A 16,777-nucleotide genomic window follows, 5' to 3' on the forward strand; every position below is an offset into this window, starting at 1 on the left:
TGCAGCAGATGGTACTATCTATACTCGCTCTTCTCGTACAGATATGGTTGTGTCGTCCGTACTTCCGTATTCTAAGTTCCATTTTTTACATAGTTTAATAAAGTTTGAAAAGCTTCTCATGACGAATACACGTTATTCTTTTAATTATATAAACACAAAATGGTTTTAATTTTTTAGTTCAGTGTAGTTAAAACCTTCGAATAATTTGAGTGGAAGTACTATCACTTATAAATCTGATAAAGACAGTAGTATTGTAAATTTGGATGGAGATTTAATAGTGGCAAGAGATATTTTAAATTAGTGGTTCCCAACCATGGGGAGGCCTGGCATGGCCTAGTGCGTAAGGCGTGCGACTCGTAATCCGAGGGTCGCGGGTTCGCGCCCGCGACGCGCCAAACATGCTCGCCCTTTCAGCCGTGGGGCGTTATAATGTGACGGTCAATCCCACTATTCGTTGGTAAAAGAGTAGCCCAAGAGTTGGCGGTGGGTGGTGATGACTAACTGCCTTCCCTCTAGTCTTACACTGCAAAATTAGGGACGGCTAGCACAGATAGCCCTCGAGTAGCTTTGTGCGAAATTCCAAAAACCCAACCAAACCCAACCATGGGTGCGAGATAACATTTGTTTTGGCTACCTTCACCTTTATTCTTAAATAAATATTTACTGTGAGGGGTGCAAGAACATATTAAAATGTTTAGGAGTGCGGAGCATAAAAGGTTCGGAACCACTGCTTTAAATGTTTAAACCGAGGGTGTGATGTTATATAACGGCCCTACTGATACAAAGTAGGCCAAGTTACAAAGTCACGTATTAAAACTGAAAATTTATAAGATTTGAAACTAAACATTAGACCATTAAGCAGTCATTCCGAGTTTTAATAGTCTTCCTAAAATACATAAATCCATTAAAACTCTTACTTTATATCAACCATACTTACAACCATGATTTAACTGGATTTTTGGTTGACTGTTTAAAGACTTACCACTATTGAATACACCTTGAAAGACAGCTTTGAATTCTGTAGTGAATGCAATTAATCAAGTTTGATAATGGCATTTGTTACGTTAGTATTAATATTGAGTCGTTCTATGGCAACATAACATAAAAAACAATATAAATAAGTGATGACGTTATTTCTTAAAAAACAATTTGATAATATTAATATTCATAATTCAGTATTTTCAAAAATTGACGAGTTTCGCAGCAAAAGAACCTCGTTTTTTCCTTAAGAGTAGTTTTTATGATCAATTTTACGGTTTGCTGTGGATTCCAGACTGTTGCAGTCTTTGGTTGGTCATTTCTGTGATGCCATGAAAAACAGTGGTTGGAATACTGTTCTTTCAAACCACTTTACTGCTGTAAACATGTAGCTGATACTTTTATCATTTTACAAATTCTGGTCAAATATAAAATACATTGATGAACGAACACTAACATCATACTCTCTTACATCTGGACGCATTGATTTATAACAGTAATGGCCTCTTCCAATGTTAAGTACGCTATAAAAAAATTGTTTACGTGCTTATTTTCACGTTTGCAAGCTTTGTGCTAAATGTTTTAAAATAAAACTTGTCAAGTGCCTGTTTTATAGTACAAACAAAATATCTACCTCTTACGGAATTGCGCATAAAGATTGAGTAACTTAGAGATTTCGCATATGAAAATGGGTTTCCTAGATATTTATTTATACAGTTTCCTAATTACATCAATAAGATACGTTTTGGTAAACCATCCACGTATGAAGTTCCTAAATATTCTCCTGTTATTACCTTGACATATATAACTTTTGATTGTTAAAAATAGTTGACAAATGTATAATCCAGGGTATAGTTTTAAACACAGATAAGACGTAGTTTATGTATATCGCAGGGTATAGTTTCAAACACAGATAAGATGTAGTTTATGTATATCGCATGGTATAGTTTCAAACACAGATAAGATGTAGTTTTAAACTTAATTCTCGTTTGCAATATTTTTAAAATTTTCTTTGTTTTTAGAGCAAAGCCACAATGGTATACACACACACACACACACTGTGTTCATCATAGGGGATCGAACCCTGGATTTTATCGTTCTAAATGTGGAACAGTGGTTAGGTTACAAAATTTAATCACCTTATACTTGCATTCAAGTAAATAAACATTAATTTCTTCTTGCTATCAGCAAGGCTATACTTGCTACACTATTAAAAGGAAATCGTTAACTCGTGCGAAAAGAACGTGCAAATTTAAGATCCAGGACTAGATCAAGTGTGCTTAAGCATGTTCCGGATGATTGTGACGTAGTCAACCTCTACTTTCATTCTTAGGTCTTAGCATGGGCCAGTGATAAATATGTCCTTCGTATAAAGAGAAGTTGCTCATACACAAACCTGAAACTAACCAAGTTAGCTCCGCATATAAATTAATTTTGGTTCGATAAAATCAGTATTATAGTAAAGACCTCAACGTCTAAGATCACAACCGAGATGTTATTGTTTGAGACCTTGTAATAAATTAAGAATAAAAACAAAGAAAAAGTAGTAAAAATCGCATGCCTCAAATTAACTTTGTTAACAAATTAACCGCAATTTTTTTACACGTTATCTCCATTTCTTTAACATCTCATTTATGGAAATGAAAACGATGAATGAACTTAACACTTTACAAAGTTTGTACGGCAACAATAGCGTTTGACACTCACAGATGCCTTCTATTCCTTGCATTAAGCAATACAAGACCCAGTGTATTGTACCTCTGAAGACCAGTATCTGTATTATAAGTTGGCTACTATGTTTTGGTGTGTTATGACCAACACACCTTCTTGTACTTGTAATGAAATACAAGTATCAGATGTTGTGCATATATCATCACAATGTTTGTAAGTATTTATCCAAACTGGCAAAATTGTCAATATTTTTAATTGTCCGCGTAAGCTATTTTAGCAGCACTTTCATTATTAATAAAAGGATTAAAACCGTCTAAATACTTCACTAAATCATAGTTAGTTGTTTTAAATTCTCTCCTACCAAACAGTTTGTTTTGTTTTGCTCTACATAGTTCATATAATAATTCTGTTTGGGATCATGTTGCATGTTTTATTAGATATTTCTGTAAACTCGTTTGGTCTTCCAATAACAAGTTGAGAAATGTAAATAAAGATTTCTTTAGAATCATTAGTAGAAAACTTGAAGGGTTGATACCGTGAATAAAATAAATATATATATATCTGGAAAGATTCGTTTTATCATAGACATTTCAAAAGGTTTCTTTCACTTCATGAAGTGCTTTAAATACTCATTAGACAATATTCGAATTATATAAACAACGAGCTATAGTCATTACGATAGATGGCGTTATTAGTACTTTCATTCAGAATGTATCGATAAGTGTGTTGGTGTTTTGTTATAACAAAGTAACGTCTGGCTATCTTCTGTGTCTACCGAGGAGAATCGAACTCCTAGCTATAATGTTGTAAATCCGAAGACTTACATCCATCCCACCAGGGCACATATCGATAATACACAAAGCCATTAACTGACTAAAGTTATATTACTGTTGTAATTAACATTGATGGACGAAATTGTAATGACATTCCTAGTATCCCAGTGCTACCTATTGTTTTTATTAGAAATGGTCAACCATTACGTTTTGAGAAGCTAGTGGTACATAATGCTTTTTATTATTATTATTGATAGATTATTTTGAAATATTCATGAAGGGATTTCATTAATCTGCAGAAAACCTGATACTGTATGCGATGTAAGACCAAGTTCTGATAAAGATCTGTACTTACTTAAAGATAATTTTACCAGTCTTCATACCTTGTTGTGTTTCTGTTTGTGAGCACAATCACACAAGACATTATAGAATAAACGGAAGGTACACGTGCTTAGTATGATATATTAGCTATACGATTAAATATTTTCTCTAAACCGTTACAGTGTTAAGTTGCTAGAGGTGGAAAATGGGAATGAATGGTTCCAATATGTGTTACTAATGGACCTGTTCATATGGATCAAGTTGTAGAACAATGAGATCATCTATGATGTGCGAGTAGATTGTTCGCTGATGAACCATGAGAGGGTGTCGTTGACTGTCGAATGTTATACTGTTATATTTTTTGACATTCTGCATTACGGTTAGCTATAATATACTTTTACTTTAATAATAAACAAAGTGTATGAATGTGTAAGATTAATATTTCGTTTTATAGTTTGTCTGAACTCGGTATAACCAGATGGTTAATATACTTGACTTGTAATCCGAGGGTTGCGGGTTCGAAACCCCGTCACACTAAACATGCTCGACCTTTCAGCCGTGAGGCGTTATAATGTGACGGTCAATCTCACTATTCGTTGGTAAAAGAGTAGCCTAAGAGTTGACGGTGGGTGGTGATGACTAGCTGCCTTCCCTCTAGTCTTACACTGCTTAATTAGGAACGGCTAGCGCAGATAGCCCTCGTATAGCTTTGCGCGAAATTGAAAACAACAACAACAACAAAAATTTCTGTTTGAGTGTCATACTTCATGAATACTCTATGACGAGATCTGTTTTGCATAAATCTTTCAAATTTCATATATGTAAACTAACAATCTACGTGGTTTGAAAAAGAATTATTTCATGCATGCTCAAACTACACGCATGTATCCTAATTATAATACAATACAGTTTGACTTTATAGTTAACGTATACGACTATAAATACATATACTAGTTTAACTCGTTAAAATTCCAATCACAAACTTCAGTTTTTTACTTCACTAACAAAGTGCTTAAAATTAATATTTTATTGCAGGTCACTAGAAATATTGAATCGACAATTGCTGTTCAAAGTACTCGGTTGAATAATAATGAACAATAAACGGGAACTGGATTTGTGAACAGTGTTTTTCACTAACTACTTGAACCAGGTTCATTGCTCATTGTTTACCAGCCTCGACAAAAGATTTTCTTTGTATGACATCTGATGCTAAATTTATGCTAGACTTAACAGCTAAGGTTCCTTTTTTCAGAACTGAGTTAGCCGAATGAAAGAGAGTAACAGTTCTGTGATGTAAATATTTCGGTTTGACCTCTTTCAACAACCTGGCCGCTCTCCCTAAGTAGGGACAGTCGATGTTTCTACTTTTCGAAGTTATGTGATGAATATAGAAGGTTATTTATTCATACTATCCCCGAACTGTATTTGAAATTATTTGACACAAGTTGGAAACATTTGTCTCACTAAACATTCGTTTGAATTTTGTTTCTAATATTCACGAAGAGCATAATATGATATATTGAGAACTGTTAACTTATGTTACACATATGTATACTCTGATCAAATAAATCTTGTATAATATAAAACACTGTTTCTGCTTACTGTCAACACTCTATTCGTAGACTATGAAAACTAAGGTCCCCAGTTAGTTAATGAGGAGAGTTATCTGTCATCAGCCCTTAGTTACAACAATTAATGATCCATAGAGTAAGAGAGATTTCGCCTAATTCCCAGCGGTCAACAACCTAATCTTCGTAGGTTGTATTAACGTATTTACATAGTTTAGTGGGGTATCATTTCTGTCATGATCCGTATCAGCAGTAAACGTGCATCACCAACCAACCATACTAGGTTCCGCCATTCTTGTTAACAGTGTACGGAGCTATAGTGGTCTCTGGTATAATATGATTTTTATCAAATTGAAACACTCGCATATTTAGCGAGTATTTTGATTCGGTTTGTTATTTTTCTGTAAAAACAATTTTTATTAATAACTACAACGATGTGAATATAATGGATAAATATAGTATGCTTTAGGTGACCAGAACAGGCAATAAAGAATCTCAGATTAGTAAGAACACGTGTTCAATAAGAAATGAGACTACAGGATTGTTTGTTTTGAATTTCGTGCATAGCTGTACAAGGAATATCTGCGCTAGCTGTCCGTAATTTAGCAGTGTAAGACTAGAGGGAAATTAGTCATCGCCACCCATCGCCAACTCTTGGGCTACTCTTTAACCAATTAATAGTAGGATTCAGTGATGTCGAGAAAACCCACTTGTAGAGAAACATATATGTAAAAACGGCTCGTTTGGGTTGAGAAAATATTTTACATAGAAGAGCAAATAACGTTTCGACCTTCTTCTGTCATCGTCAGGTTCACAAAGAAGGTTCACTTTATCATTACGAAGCTTAAGTTTTTAGGAAGAGGATAAAATATTACATAAAACGTCTGGATAGTAATCCAGAGGTGAAAAGGACAAAGGAATCTTTAGAGAAAATTTAAATTAAAGAAATGAAGACGTGCAAGTCAAAAGTAGAGTGGCCTAGAATCTAGGCACATCCGGGAAATATAATAGTTGTGATAAAGAGAACAACCCAAACTATAAAAAGATGAAGTTTTGTGACTGGTGTAGAACAAGCAAAACGTCCGTGTGACGTGTGCAACATACATAAGTCTAGGATAGAATCACTCTATTCGCAGATTATAAACTCTAAGGTTTGGAGTTAGAGTAACTGGTATCCGTTGGTTATTTTTTAATATCGCTAGGCCTCGACTGGTTCTAGGCTATAACAAGATATCTCAGTACAGAGATAAGGGTATGTAAGTCCATTTGTATGTAAAACAGCGTCACATTCTAGTTTTAAGGCTAGGTTTAATATTGTTCTGCAATAGACACTTTTGTTTTGTTATATTTAGTAAAGAAATTAATATCTTGTTTCTTGATATAACATTGAAACAGACAGGTATTAAATTCAGCCATCTGAAGTTTACAGGAGTTTTGACCCTGTTTTAAAATTTATTTTAAAGTTTTAACGAGTATTGCGAATTTCTTGACCTTGAGTGAAATAATTTGTGCGTATCTATTTAGAAAATACATCGATACAAGTGAGTAAGTACTTAAACTGATCCACAAAATCAGTTTGACATTCTTCATGAACCCCGGACAAAATCTATCGGTTTCTTGATAATTTATATTGTACTGGTTTTTTGTATGTCCTGTGTATGCATTCTATCGACCTACCAGTGTTCGATTTGTTTTATCGTAAAGTGATAGTTTTATCAGATCTTTTTACAGAACTAAATGAAAGCTGTATTTCACTATAACAGTCATGATGAATATGATTATAGTAAATAGATTTTGGGGAGCTTAATCCCCATCAGATATTATTTACTTTATAACATGTGTGAATAGCTGACATCACCCACATTTATTCGGTTTACCATCAGTATTGTGTCTCACATCATACTATAAAGGAACTCTTGCTTATATGATACTGGAAAAACGTTTTTAATACATAGTGTGCAACCTCCACTTTTGCGAAACTTTAATTCTGTGAGCATGCAGATTTGCAATGGGGTCACGATTTTTCCGTTTTGCCTTAGTTTCTCGTTACAGAGATCTTTGTTTTTCTCCATTTTCAGGGTGCTGATATGACGTCATCATACATCATACGTGGATCTAATGCACTGGTGCCACGAGAAATCGGCTAGTTATTATTAATGTATTTGTTACAACAAGCAAGATTAATTATTACTAGATTGAAACCATTCTTAAGTTAAGTGGTGGCAACAGTCCCTGATGGCTGCCAATATACAAATAAACAAATAGCATAGTGATATTCTTTGATAGATACAGATTTGATTAAATTTGGTTGAATGGACGGCAATTGCTTATTGTATAACCACAACTATAGAGGGCGGCTTTCGAAACGTCGTCTTCTTTACTTGTGTTTCTACAACAGGTATTTGCCATACGTTCAACAAAATTTCAACACAGTAATACTTTATTACAAAAATACTTCATTTAGATACAACGCTTTTTTGGTCTTGCTTTTCCAGCTGTTACTTGATGTTCATGTTACATATACCACCATCTGTCGGTGTTTATCGCGAGCTCTTGTAGAATGTTCTGCGAATGATTTACAACCAGTTTATTAAATAGTTTTGGTATATACAGTACATTGTTGAAAACATAACATCTTGGAAAAACATGGGACCTATTTATCCACCTCGGTTTTTCTATTTTCTAAACCAAGCTAAAACTGTTACTATATAAACAAAACAATCTTAAATCCATCACTTATTATGTATTACTTATCAAGTTTTTCCTTGTATTAACTTAAAGTTACTACTTCCACAATATTTGAAAACAACCGCTTTTAAAGGCTAACCACCCTAATAGAAAAATAAGACTATCTTAGATGAAGATATCTTCCCCCTTGCCAAAATGTATATTTCTGTCCTCTAGTCCTACTATTCTCATTGTTAAGTACGAAATAAAACCGTGCATCAGCACAATCAATTCCCTTTACAACCTTGAACATTAAATCAGATCCACCAACTCTTATTTTTCAAGAGAAAACAATTTTGGAGATTTCAACCTCAACTTGTACTTAGTACGCTATGTATGTGGATTCTCCGCACGATTAATTGTAACAATAAACAGAGAAAGTTGCCGTACGAGTAAAAGTAAACATATTTTTCAAAGTAATGATGTTTAGACAATAACAACGTTTGAAAGAAACACGTCGAGTAATCTGAAAGTGCAGAACAAACGAACATTTTTTTTCTTTTATAGTAATAATGTTTATAGACAGAACAACAATAACTGAAGCAAACGCTGAGAAACGAGTCACAGTACAATTAACCTGTTGATGAATAACTGAAGCTACCAAAAATCAAATAATACAGAGGCATCACTTAGGACATTACTTCAGTGAAAAACACCGAAGGACTTCAGTTATGTGTTTGGATTGAACAAATAGACGCTCTCGCAGTTATAAGAGATTACCGAAGCTAGGAACTAAAATTGAGGAAATGGCTCATGAATGCTGAATTAAATAAGCAGACATCAGCGAGCTTGTAGGAACATATACAAACGTAGATGTTGAACCTGAAGACCTCGATTAATGAGACAAGGCCCGGCATGGCCAGGTTTGTTAAGGCGTTCGACTCGTAATCCGAGGGTCGCGGGTTCGAATCCCGGTCGCACCAAACATGCTCTCCCTTTCAGCCATGGGGGGGCGTTATAATGTGACGGTCAATCCCTTCCCTCCAGTCTTACACTGCTAAATTAGGGACGGCTAGCGCAGATAGCCCTCGAGTAGCTTTGCGCGAAATTAAAAAACAAACAAACTAATGAGACAACGCTATAATCGGACCATTATTCTCGGGTTGTGGAGGAAATACTTTACATGTATAGAGAAGAGGTCATGTGGTCATTTAAATCAACCAAGCTGGTGTTAAAAAAAAGATAATTAATAATTAACTGGAGAACGTAGGAGTTCGTAAACAAAGTTTGACAGTTTAATGGTGTGTCGGTAAGAGTTTTTTTCATGAAACAAACTCAGAGCAATAGTAAACAGGAAACTAGCTGTTTCTTTGAGTAGGCCGATAATAACCCTTCTACTGATGTAAAAGTGCTTGGAAAATAAGCCTAGTGAGTTAGTCAGCTAAATAATTCAGACAGCTCAAATCTCAGTCAGAATCTCAAAGGAAGAACAGGAAGTTGTCTTCATACCCAAGCTCTTTGTTAGTATTATTGATGACATTATATCTTAACATCAGTCACCATGGTAAAAGAAGTAATTAATTGTCTGTAATAAACCTTAGCACGTTAGACTGTGTGTAGTTTTAAATGTTTGAAAATATAAATAAAGTGTTTTATTGGACGTCTCTTGTTCGAGTCTCTTTTGTTTGAATTGTAAAACCTTGAGCAAAGTATGAAATTAGCAATGACAAAGCAGAAATAGGTTTATAACAGGATCGAAAAACATTAAACATGAAAGTTTTAATACCACAAAGTAATTCCTATTAGAAACTTAAAGAATGGGTTGTTGTTAAGGCCTCAGAGTAGAAAATTAATTTCAGATGAACAGTTTGAAAGGTTTGTTTGTTTTTGCTTTTTAAATTTCACGAAAGCTACTCGAGGGCTATCTGCGCTAGCCGTCCGTAATTTAGCAGGGTAAGACTGGAGGAAAGGCAGCTAGTCATAACCACCTACCGCCAACTCTTGGGACACTCTTTTACTAACGAATAGTGGGACTGATCGTCACATTATAACGCTCCCACGGCTGAAAGGACGAGCTCGGAAGGACAATCAAGAAAGTTGGAAAAGAAGTGTGGATCGCCTTTAAATATACTATTGATATTTTTTTAGAAAACAACAAGAACCAAAATTGCAAAAATATTGACAATAACATACTCGATAAAGTCAAAGAATTGGGTTGTACTATGAGCTTGAAAGTTCATTACTTACACTCATGTGTTGACTATTCCCCCTGAAAATCTCGGTGCCATCAGCGATAAACAAGGGGAGAGATTCCATCAAAACATCAGGGTAATGAAGAGAAGGCATCAGGAATGGTAAAACATCAGCATGATGGCTGATTACTTCTGAGAGATTCCATCAAGACATCAGTGTAATAAAGAGAAAGGTATCAGGAATGGTAAAACATAAGCATGATGGCTGATTACTTCTGGGAGATTCCATCAAGACATCAGAGTAATGAAAAGAAGGTATCAGGAATGGTAAAACATAAGCATGATGGCTGATTACTTCTGGTCTTGAAACGAGATTCTCCAAACGCAATACATAAAGAAAAAGACCACATCACGTAGCTGTAGATGTATATTTCACAAAAAAAATTAGGATGAACGAAGATGCCCATTTATTTGACATCAATGCTCTTCTCCCATTTTCCTTAGTTCCTTTGTAGTTTTGTTAACCACCATAGTAATAAAATATGTTGATTGTGGTAAATCAAAAGTAATTTCATCTCAGTAAGAGCTTGTTTTTCTTCACGATTTGTAACAAATTATTATGTCATAGAAAAAATAATTATTTTCAAAATCTGAGTAATTGAATTAATGAAAATCAGCTATTAAAACCAAAACAACTATTATGAAGTTTATATTCGCGGGCCCATATACGTAATTGGTTTGTGTTTGTAAAGCGTTAAGTGTGAAATACCTTCAGTGATATTTCCTGGGGTGCATATAGTGTATGCTATATTTAATAAGTTTTTTAAAGTGCCTAGCTTCTAGTATATTGTATGCTTTAAAAAAAACAACATTTTATGCAATTTCTGCTGTATGTGTTTTTAATTTGAATTTTAATGGTAAAGCGTCGGGGTGATTCGTGTGATGATATTTAACACTTAAAAACAACTATCGTAAAGTTATTTTCATTCTCCACTGTGTTTTTTTGTTTGCTTTATAATTTTGCGCAAAGCTACTCGAGAACTATCTGCTCTAGTCGTCCTTAATTTAGCAGTGTAAGACTAGAGGGAAGGCAACTAGTCATCATCACCCACCGCCAACTCTTAGGCTACTCTCTTACCAACGAATAGTGGGATTGACCGTCAAATTATAACGCTCCCATGACTGAAAGAGCGAGCATGTCTGGTGTGGCAGAGATTTGAACCCGTGACCCTCAGATTACGAGTCGAAATCCTTAACCCACCTGGCCATGACGTGCCTTTCCCATTGTGAATTTTTGTCTTTGTGTATACTTTTTATGTATTAAAGGAATTCTGTTTATTTATCTTAACAAATAAAAACGTCATCCTCTTATTCTTTCTTGTTGTAACTTGTAATAAAGTAACGTTTAAACAGAAAGTAGACTCAAAGTGATACTACTAATATATATACATATATAGTTTGTAGTATATACAGGACACTTTGATATTCCCTAAGTTACGACCTGAGCACTGAAGCTGCTTCCTCCTTTTGGCACAGTTTAGGAGTTTTAACGACTAAGTTTATGATAAATTCATTGTACTCAAGTATCATGCAAAACATTTTATTCACTAAATCAAACTATACTTTTTAGATGTAAATTGTTCTTTATTGATGGCAAAAAATTGAAACAACGTATAGCAAACGTAACATGATGTAATCGGGAAAGGCAAGGTTGGCCCTAGGCAGTGACGAACGGCCCGCCAGGCCAAATCCGTTGGGTTCCCCTAGAACCTAAGTAGTGGTGCTCCTTAACTTATATAATATATAATTTACCATTTAATAACACTTAAACTCTTATTCATGAACAAAGCAGTGTCTTATATCGATTTTGAATGGACAAATAGGTGAAAAACACTATCATAAACAATGAATACATTTAGACCTATAACATACAACCGATATTTATACCCCAGTCTTGTAGGCTTTGCTTTATGTATAAAAAACATTCATAGCCTCTTGAACATGCCACATTCTATAAACCTCTAGTCTATTTTTAGAATTTTTGTTGATGAAATAGACGGGGTGGGGATTCATAGTGACATTTCACAGTTCTACGTATAGACCCGGATGCTTGTGTAGATCTGTCTGTCCAATTGTAACTAAATATGACTAATGACTACGTGATGTATAGATGTACATGCAAATTGCAACACTTTACTTCCCCTTTGATTATCTCATGCCTTTACGTCTTGCATAAACATCTGAGAAAAATAATAAAATAACAACATAGTCTGAGGATGTCCTGAGTCTATTGTTTAATATTATTTTTACATATACATTTTTCTCTACAAGTGGGTTTTCTGGTCATCACTGATTACTACTAAAGTTTATTCTTCCACTATAAATATGAATTTCGTTACATTATTATTGGTTTTAATGAAGTAATAACAGTAGCTTAGTTTGTCTTTTATTCATGTTTATTGTAGGCCTACCAGACAAAGAAACGTTAAAATTGTCAACTGCAATAACTTCCACAGGAATCGGTTTTCTGTCAAACTTACAGATCCTCATGTCGTATAATGACATTATAATTTACTGTAACAAACTAAACTTACAATTATTATGTTAGGAATAATAATGCTCTTGTGCCTAGCGAACTTCACCACGAAATATTTCATGATATGTGATTACTTTTGACAACAATAGTGGGACTGAGTAGCATATCTCCAGTTTATTATTATTATTATATTATCAACAGTTTGTGTGTGAATAATCATGTTGCATGTCAGATGGCCAGTAGAATGTTGTACGCTTGTTAGATGGGTCATAATCTTTGGAATTTTGAAACCATCTCTCGAGGAAATCAATTAGCGCAAAACAGAGTCTATATAATTTGACTGTCACGTTATAATGTCCTCACGTCTGAAAGGCGAGCACGTTTGGCGTGACTGGGATGCGAACCCGCGAACCTCAGATTACGAGTCGCACGCCTTAACATGCTTGGCCACGCCGGGCCTGGCGTTTTTGCACGCATGTGGCGACGGCGAATTTTGTGTAACATAAGCAAAATTTGTTGGTGACATTCAGCGAAATTTAATATGTACACTAAGCCAGCTTACTCTTATAAGATTGATGTGTAACGTATTTCTACATGATAATATTACAAATTTGTTTTAATAAGACACAAAGACACTACTGCAAATATTTGTTTATTTGATAGAGACAACAATAAAATCACTTACCACACTGGACATTTGAAACTAATCAAGACGTTACTTAAACAACTGACTTTAAGGAACTCTTCAAAATACGCGACCTGTTCATTCATGTAAAAACAACAATGCAACAGCTGCGTCACACGTGGCAACTTCCAAACAGCGGTAAGAAATTCGACACAAACACTAGAGTAGAAGGATTTGAGGAAAGTGGAAGCTTTGACGGTGTGAACATATTTTCTAAACCGTCAAGTCACGATATACATAGCAATCTTTGCCTAAAACCTATAAGCGAATGTATATCTGTAAAGGCAGTTGAGAGAAAGTTGGGAACAGAGGCCTAGCATGACCTAGCGCGTTAAGGCGTGCGCTTCGCAACATGAGGGTCGCGGGTTCGCGCCCGAGTCGCGCCGAATATGCTCGCCCTCCCAGCCGTGGGGGCGTTATAATGTAACGATCAATCCCACTATTCGCTGCTAAAAGAGTGGCCCAAGAGTTGGCGGTGGGTGGTGATGATTAGCTGCCTTCCTCTAGTCTTACACTGCTAAATTAGGGACGGCTAGCACAGATAGCCCTCGAATAACTTTGTGCGAAATTCCAAAAAACAAACAAACAAGTTGGGAACAAAATACACTGACGAGAATTAAGCTGATAGGTGAAACACGTTGGAAAAGAAACTCACGTGGATTATCAGCTGTGATAGGGACATCCCAAAAACCATTAAAAACTGTTTTCGTCATAGTTTCTTCCTTCAAACTTGCTACCTTTTGCCGTGTATGTTATATCTTTGCCTTCTGCGCAATAACATTGGCTGTAATAATAACACTACGTAACACAATTTTTACTTTTTCTTGTTCCTGGGCAGAAAGTGTTATTTCCTAATTGTTTATGCCTAAAGTAAATGGAAAAGACCTATTTTCTCTTCAAAGCTTTCCTTTTGTGACCTGGATAATGAAATTTTCAAATGCGCCCATTCCAGGTAGATTCAGTGGTGAGTAGCTGATAGAGAACTTTCTCGAACTTAAAAGAATTTTTAAGAACTTTCTAGAATGTTGTAGAACTTACAAGAATTTTCTAGAATGTTGTAAAACTTACGATAATTTTTCCGTGATAAAGAGAAAAAAACCCACTTGTAGAGAAAAATATATATGTAAAAACGGCTGGTATGGGTTGATAATTTTTTTATGTAGAGGAGCGAACAACGTTTCGACCTTCTTCAGTCATTGTCAGGTTCACGTAATCATAAAAACACCCAAGTACTAAATAAAGAAACAAACCTAAACAAATGCAAAATTAAAGAAGCCTTATTTATACAACAACTCAAGCCCAAAATAAACCAATACAAAGCAACACCTTTATACCTATATTAATAAATATAATTAAACATCTAAGCACGCCCTCTACATTCCTACACTAAATTACACAACCGCCTTCAAACACGTGGTCAGCTATTGGTCAGTTACCTCTTTCTTTCTTTGTGAACCTGACGATGACCGAAGAAGGTCGAAACGTTAGCTCCTCTACATAAAAAAAAAATTCTCAACCCATACCAGCCGTTTTTACATATATATTTTTCTCTACAAGTGGATATTTCTCTCTTTATCACGGAAAAAGTGATCTGTGACAGCATCTGCTAAAATGTGTGAAGCCTACAAGGCATATTTCAGCATGTCCGTCGGGGATCAAAACAAACCCTGGGCACCTCTTCATTGATAGCTCATCCAGAATCCTCAAAGCTGTGCTGCTCCATAACGGAATAAGTATCCGTCTCTTCCCCTGGCTCATCTGGTGCACCTCAAAGAGGAACACAACATCGTCAAGACCTTGCTAGAAGTCTTGAAGTATGATGACTATGGCTGGGAGGTTATCGAAGACAAAATGGTGGCATTTCTGATGGGTCTCCAAGGATGCTTTACCAAGTTTCCTTGTTATCTCTGCCTTTGGGACAAGAGGGAAACAGCAGCGCACTACAACAGGAAGCACTGGCCACAACGGACCGAGTTCTCTGTGGAGAGGCACAATGTCAAGTGTGAGCCACAAGTGGACCTCCAGTAGGTGTTGTTCCCACCGTTGCACGTAAAATTTGGTCTTGCGAAACAGTTTGTCACAGCTCTTGATAAGAAGTCTGCAGCCTTCAAGTACCTTCGAGACTTCTTCCCTAAGCTGTCTGAAGCGAAGGTTAAACCTGGTGTCTTCGTTGGACCACAAATAAAGAAGATCCTGGAGTGCAAAGAATTCCACAAGAAGTTCAGTAGGAATGAAAAAAAAAAGCTTGGGGCAGTTTGTCGCAGTGGGGGCTTCTTGGGCAATCACAAGATTGAAAATTACGTGAAACTGGTTAAGGCTCTGGTGAAGAACTACGGCAAAATGGGCTGTAGAATGTTCCTGAAAGTCCATATCCTTGATGCTTATCTTGATAAATTCAAGGATAACATGGGAACATACTCAGAGGAGCAAGGCGAGCGTTTCCATCAAGATATACTGGACTTTGAACGCCGCTACCAAGTAGCGTATGACGAAACACGATAGGAAACTATAGTTGGGGGCTGATACGTGAAAGTGATTTACATTACAGTCGCAAATCTCAAAAAACTACTCACTTCTAAACATTTTATTCATTTCTGTATAACTTTAGTATAAATACATGTAAATCTTGACTCATATGTTGCTTATTCAGACCTTATGTAAATGAAAATGTGCAAATTTGTCCGTTTTACATAGAAAATAAGTTAATTTATAACAGGGGCGTAGATCCTGGGGGGATGGGGTATATATCCCCTTCATTTTAGGTGGAGGGTATGGTGCATACAATCATCCCCTACAGTATGGTCTGTTGAATTGTGTTATTGCATCATAGGTCTACAAATTGTGTGTTTGTTCTTGTGATTCTCGTGTTCTTATCAATGGAATTACATAATTAGGCCTAGATGTAGGCTTTTTCAGTAACCGAAATGTACATCTTTAATACAGGCGTGCTTCTAAGCTTTTCGATCTTAGCGACAGTTCGTAAGTATCAGTCATTAGGCCTAAGTATACATGCAAGGCTTGCAAGCACTATCACAGAATCTACTTACGTCTTTTACGTAATGTAAGATTAAGTAAAATTTTCATCACAACAGATTGAACAGAGCATGAAATTCAAAAATATTACTCCCAAGCGTAAACTCCTGTGATCTAGATCTGGCAGGCCATTTGTAGCTTGTAGCTGCATCAATCTTATTTGTATATTGTGCGGTTTTCCTACGCCATTTGTTCTTATGCATGTCTAGCCGGTTTTATTGTCGAACACCTTACTCTCCTTAGCTGTCGAAGCCGCTGACCATAGTGTACGTTTAGTGTACAGTTCACGACAAGTTGGAGCCGCTTGGATCCAGACGCGCCCTACATCACCCCCCTCCGCTCCCTTTAGTCTG

The 16,777-nt window shown here is 35.8% G+C and overlaps 1 protein-coding gene across 1 annotated transcript in view; it reads left to right on the forward strand.

The window, feature by feature from the left end:
* The first annotated feature begins 6,362 nt into the window (after positions 1–6,362).
* The window catches only part of LOC143240139 (nicotinamide N-methyltransferase-like), a 425,422-nt gene continuing 415,007 nt past the window's right edge, over positions 6,363–16,777 (forward strand). Inside the window, exon 1 of the mRNA XM_076482074.1 lies at positions 6,363–6,563. The gene's annotated coding sequence lies outside the window, so the exon portion shown is untranslated. The remainder of the gene's footprint in view (positions 6,564–16,777) is intronic.

This window comes from Tachypleus tridentatus, chromosome 13 (genome assembly GCF_004210375.1).
Source record: "Tachypleus tridentatus isolate NWPU-2018 chromosome 13, ASM421037v1, whole genome shotgun sequence".
NCBI lineage: Eukaryota > Metazoa > Arthropoda > Merostomata > Xiphosura > Limulidae > Tachypleus > Tachypleus tridentatus.